The sequence below is a fragment of the Phyllostomus discolor genome, chromosome 13 (genome assembly GCF_004126475.2).
Source record: "Phyllostomus discolor isolate MPI-MPIP mPhyDis1 chromosome 13, mPhyDis1.pri.v3, whole genome shotgun sequence".
Classification (NCBI taxonomy): Eukaryota; Metazoa; Chordata; class Mammalia; order Chiroptera; family Phyllostomidae; genus Phyllostomus; species Phyllostomus discolor.
Window position 1 is genome coordinate 75,830,898 of NC_040915.2, and position 6,067 is coordinate 75,836,964.

Here is a 6,067-nt window from a genome sequence, read left to right on the forward strand (position 1 = left end):
ACTGCCATTGCTCCCCAAAACAGTCCAGGCAACTGTTACAAAATAGCATTTGTGGAGAACTTACTTTAACATGATGTTAATTTTAAGATGCAGCTGGGCCAACTGTAGGCTCCAGTGCCTTCCCATTCACATCCGGCATACAGACCTGGAGAGAGAGGCATCTCTGTGCTTTCCAGATTAATCTCAGGAGGGTATTTGTAGTTCAGTGATCCAAGGGCTGTTAGTTTTACATGCATACCACATAAACACACTTGTAAGTAGTCTCATTAGTATTTCTGCTGATATTCAATTGTGAAATTACTGCTTTGACTGGAGAGGCCCTGTGGACATGAGTTCTCATTGTCTTTAGGAATAACACCACCACATAGCCGTAAATCTAGGACAGCTGCCATATGGACTCTCTCTCTGTGGTTCAGCTGTGGTTCATCTATTAGGTTGGAGAAGTCCTAAGTCAGAAACCATGACTTTGCTGTTCAGACGGGATATATGCGCCCAGGACAACTCCACTGCATGAATGCCTGAATAGAACTGGGCTTGGAAAGAACGGGTGGAAAGAACGGGTGGAAAGAACCAGGTGCTATGGTAAACCACAAGCTTGAGAGCAGCCATCTTGGCAGCGAAGTTCTGGAGACTGACACTGAGGACAGGAGGCATGTGGGTGTCTGTCCCTTAGGCTCAGCCTGGTTAACCCCCCAAAGGAGAAACATTGTAAGGAATACATATTATAAATCAGGGGATCAATACATTTTACAAAATTTAAAGGAAGATTTTATTTAAGGCAGTCCTAGGGTTTATCTTTACAATAACCTTTGCAGTGAGTGCCAGAATGTTACATTAAAAAATAATTACATATATTTGACATACAATATTATATTAGTTTCAGGGTTAAAATGTATTGATTCAACATTTATATACCTTACAGTGTGATCATGACACTAAGTATAGTAACCATCTGTCACCATGCAAAGTTATGACAGTATTATTGACTACCTTCCCCTTCACCTTTCTTTCACCTGTCTTCCCATCCCCTCCAGGCTGACAACCATCAGTCTGATCTGATTTTATGAGACTGTTTTCATTTTCTTTTGTTTGTTCATTTGCTGTTTTTTTCTATTTCACATATAAGTGGAATTCTATGGTATTTGTTTTTCCCTGATTTATTTCACGTAGCAGAATACCCTGTGGGCCCATCTATTTTGTCCCAAATGGCAAGACTGCAGTCTTCAGTTGCTAAGTAACATTCTATCATGTGTGTGTATCACATCTTCTTCATCTGCTCATCTGTTAATGGGCACCAAGGCTGCTTCTATATCTGGTTATTGCAAATAATGCTTTAATAAACACAGGGATGCATATATCTTTTTGAATTTCAGTGTTTGTTTTCTTTGTGTAAATACTGAGAAGTGTAATTGCTGGGCTTTATACTGGCTCTGTTTTCAGTTTTTGAGGAATCTCCATGCTGTGCTCCACAGTGGTTGCACCAGAGTGCACCCCCACCAACAGTGTACAAGTCTTACCCTTTCTCCACATTCTTTTCTCTACAAGCCAGTGCTTCTTTGTTGATTTTTTTACTACAGCCATCTGACACATGTGAAGGGATATCTCACTGTAGTTCTGATTTATATTTCCCTGATGATTAGAATCTTGAACACTTTCCTATGCCTGTTGACCACTTGGATATTTTCTTTGGAGAAATGTATATTCATGTCCTCTGCTCATATTTTGATTGGATTATTTGTTTATTTATTTTGTTTGCTTTTGAGTTGTATGAGTTCCTTATATATTTTGAATATTAACTCCTAATTAAATATGTCATTTGCAAATATATTCTTCTTTTTGTCTTTGTTTTGTTGATGGTTTCCTTCACTATGAGAAGCTTTTTAGTTTAATGTAGTCCCATTTGTTTATTTTTGTTTTTGTTTTCCTTGTTTAAGGGGACATATCCAAAAAGATATTTCTCAGACAGATGTCAAATAGTTTACTACTTATATATTCTTTTAGGAGTTTTATGGTTTCAGGTCTTAGATTTAAGTCTTTAATTCATTTTGGGTTTAGTTTTGTATGTGGTGTAAGAAAGTAGTCAAGTTGTATACTTTTGTATCTGTCCAGTTTTCCCAAATTCACTCATTGGAGAGACTGTCATTTCTCCATTACATAGTCTTGCCTCTTTTGTCATAGAGTAATTGACCATATAAGCTAAAGCTTATTTCTGGGATCTCTATTCCGTTTCATTGATCTATGTCTGTTTTATGCCAGTAGCATACTCTTTTTGATTATTATAGCTTTGTAGTAAAGTTTAAAATCAAGGAGTGTGATACCTCAATATGTGGCTCTTCTTTCTGAAGATTGTTCTGGCTATTAGTGGTCTTTTGTGGTACAATATGAATTTTAGGGCTGTTTTATGTGGTTCATAGAAGAATGTCATTTATATTTTGATAGGAATTGCACTGAATGTATAGATTACTTTGGGTAGTATGAATTTTACCAGTATTAATTCTTCCAGTCCTTCCATGAACATGGTATATACTTCCATTTATTTGTTCCCTGTTCAATTTTTTTCTTTAGTGTCTTATAGTTTTCTGAGTACAGGTCTTTCAAAACCTAGTTGATTAAATTTATCCTTAGAGTTTTATCCTTTTTTGATGCAATTGTAATTGAAATTGTTTTCTTAATTTTTCCTCTGATTATTCATTGTTAGTATATAGAAACACAACAAATTACCCTTAATTTTGTAGCCTACTACTGTACTGAATTTATTTATTAATCATAATAATGTCTTGTTGGAGTCTTTGAGGTTCTCTCTATATAGTATCATGTCATCTACAAATATTGACAGTTTTACTTCTTATTTTTCAATTTGGATATATTTTATTTATTTTTCTTATCTGGCTACTGCTGTGGCTAGGACTTCCAATACTATATTGAATAATGTTTGTGAGATTGGGCATCCTTTTTTGTTGCTGATCTTAGAGGAAGACTATCAGCTTTCCAACACTGAGTTGAATGATGCTGACTGTGGGTTTGTCATGTATAGCCTTTATTATGTTGAGGTAAGTTTCCCTATCTCCATTTTGTTGAGAGTCTCTTTTTTAAGAATTTATTTATTTATTTTTAGAAAGGGGGGAAGGGTAGGAGAAAGAAGATAGGGAGAGAAACATGAATATGTGGTTACCTCTCATGCAACCCCTACTAGGGACCTGGCCTACAACCCAGGCATGTGCCCTAGAATGGGAATCAAATCAGTAACACTTTGATTCACAGGCTAGTGCTCATTTCACAGAGCTACACCAGCCAGGGCTGTTGAGAGTCTTTATTATAAATGAATGTTGAATTTTGCCAAGTGCTTTTTCTTCATCTGTTGAGATGATCATATGATATTTAGTGTTAGACTTGCTGATGTTAATTTGTATCATGCCAATTGATTTGCTGATATTGAACAATCCTTGAATTTCTGGAATAAGTCCCACTTGATCATAGTATGTGTAGTTTTTTTAAAATGTATTGTTGAATTTGGTTTGTTAGTATTTTATTGAAAAATTTTGCATCTATGTTCATCAGGGATATTGGTTGATAATTTTTGTAGTGTCTTTGTCTGGTTTTGACATCTGGATAATGCTAGCCTTGTAGACTGGGTTTGGAAGCCTTCCTTTCTCTTCAAATTATTGGAATAGTTTCAGAAGAATAGGCAGTGATTTTTCTTTAAATATTTAGTTAAATTCACCTACAAAACCATCTGGTCATGTACTTTTGTTTGTTGGCAATTTTTCTTTTGAAGTAATGGAAAGGGTGGGATTTAAACTTTATTTATAGGACATTGCAAGATATGAAATTTCACATAGAAATAAGAAACCCACTGACAAGAGTACCTTCATATGGTATATACAGTTTGGAACTGTTCAAGTATAGTTTTATTGTAAAAAGTGCTACAATAACAAACCAAATTTAAAAAGAGTTCTTATTAGAGAAACAGTAAGAAAACATGTCAAACATAGTACACAACAAATAATTTGTGCCTCACCTGTACAATTGAAAAGTTAAAGATCCCAGGGGTGCCATCCTGGACTCAGATCTTACAGCCTTCAAAGGTAATTTCTGGCACAAAAGCTTGAATTTCCCCTTTATCTACAGAGAAATACTTCTTAATTAAGTTTAATGAAGTTTTATATGCAGGTTCATTTTCATGGTTTTGTGAAGCTTCAGTTTTGCCCAAACCTCCACATTCTTCAGTCATTATACCAAGTTCCTCTATTTCACCTAATTTCTCAGTAGCCAGAAAGATATTTGAAATGGCACCCAGAATTACCATAATAATTTTGGTATCTTTCACAGTTAAGAGGTTCATCAGTGGTTGTGTTACACCACAGTGAATGAGGTGTATGTTCTCTTTGACTGTTCCACCACCTGTATAGTTGGTCACAGCCCATATGACCTTCTTTTGTGTCTTAAAGTCTGCCTTAGAGAAAACACCAATGAGGAATGGGACTGATCCACGACACACACCTTGCTATATCTGCTTCTGGTGGCCAGCTGTGATGTTTGACGTTATAGCTTCCTTGTGAATATTAGTTTTGGAGTTAGCAGGCTGGGAAAGATGGCAGGTGCTCATGCATCTATTACAACCTGAGTCTGTTCATCGGTCCCAGTGACAACTTTTCCCATGGTTCTTAGTGCAGGAGTCACAGTCGACATTCAGTAGCTCCCAGGAGCTTCACAAGCTGGGACACAACTCCTATTCCACAACCATTTAAATCTGTTCATTTGGGCCATTAGTAAGGTAGGAGATGGCCCAGCAGCTACCTTCTAATACTTCTGGATCATTATGATGCAGGAGACAAACTAAATTAGGAAGAATCTGCACAACAGCATCTAACAGGGAGTACAAGATTGTTGTTCCAACAAAAGTTTGAAAGTGTCCATGTACTATTACAGAACTACATGCTAAAGACAATGCATCAGGAGCCACAAGCCAAGCCAACAGTGGGCCATCTACACCATACTCAACCAAGTCTTGGAAAACTGAACTGTCACCTGCAACATTTCCTGGAACCCATACTGCTTATTCACGGATGTGAGCATGGGAGATGCCAGAGGAGAAAAGAGTGCTGGGATAGCACCTCCATCTACTATAGCCTCAGTTCATTCTAATATTCCAGAAGCAGTGTGAATGAGGGCCCAACAGATTCAAACTAAATGGTACTACAACCTGTTCTGCCTCAAGGGGACACAAATTTTGGAATCAAACCAGCACAGATTATATTGTTTATGAGTGGCTGTTTTTCACCAGAAGGCAGTTTCCTAGCATCTTGAGTAGTTTGGAGATGGCTTTCCAAACTGTTACTTTTTTATGCCTTTGACAATGTCCTCAGCAGACCAATTTACAGTCCCCTGGTTGTTGTTGTTGTTGGTGGTGGTGGTGGTGGTGGTGGTGGTGTGTGTGTGTGTGTGTGTTGGCAGTAGAGAAGTAGCATCATCTGGAAAGAAGCTGACATTTCTCCTTTTTGGCACCTGGTCATCCTTTTTAGCTTTCCTCAGCTCCAAATTAACTTCTACTTGGTGATGCCTCATTTATGTATGGTCTCTCCCCTTGTTCCTGACTCTATTAAGGCAGACAGCTGGTGAGTTAGCATTTTTGCTGGTGGACATAGTTATGAGACAAAAGGAGGAAACTACATAGCCAGCTCCTGCTTTCACAGGAGATGCTGTGTGGCATGTAGGCTGCATGCACCTTGGCTGCTCTGAAAACATCTGCTATGGACCAGTGGGAAGACAGTTTTTGGAGGAGGTTTTTTTTAAATTACTGCTTCAATTTTGTTGCTAGTAAGGAGACGTTTTGGATTTTCTGTTTTTTTCCTAATTCAATCTTCAAAGGTTCCATTTCTAGAAATTTATTTATTCTAGTTTGTCCAATTTATTGGAATATAATTTTCATAGTATTTTTTAAACCATCCTTTGTATTTCCATGGTGATGGTTTTAATCTCCCATTTTATTTCTGATTTTATATCTTTGGGCTCTTTTTTTTCTTTTTATTTTTTAAAAAACATATGTTTATGATTTTAGAGAGAGAAG

The 6,067-nt window shown here is 37.0% G+C and overlaps 1 pseudogene; it reads right to left on the minus strand.

The window, feature by feature from the left end:
* Window positions 1-3,670: 3,670 nt before the first annotated feature.
* LOC114510254 lies at window positions 3,671-5,643 on the minus strand (annotated as a pseudogene).
* Window positions 5,644-6,067: the final 424 nt, after the last annotated feature.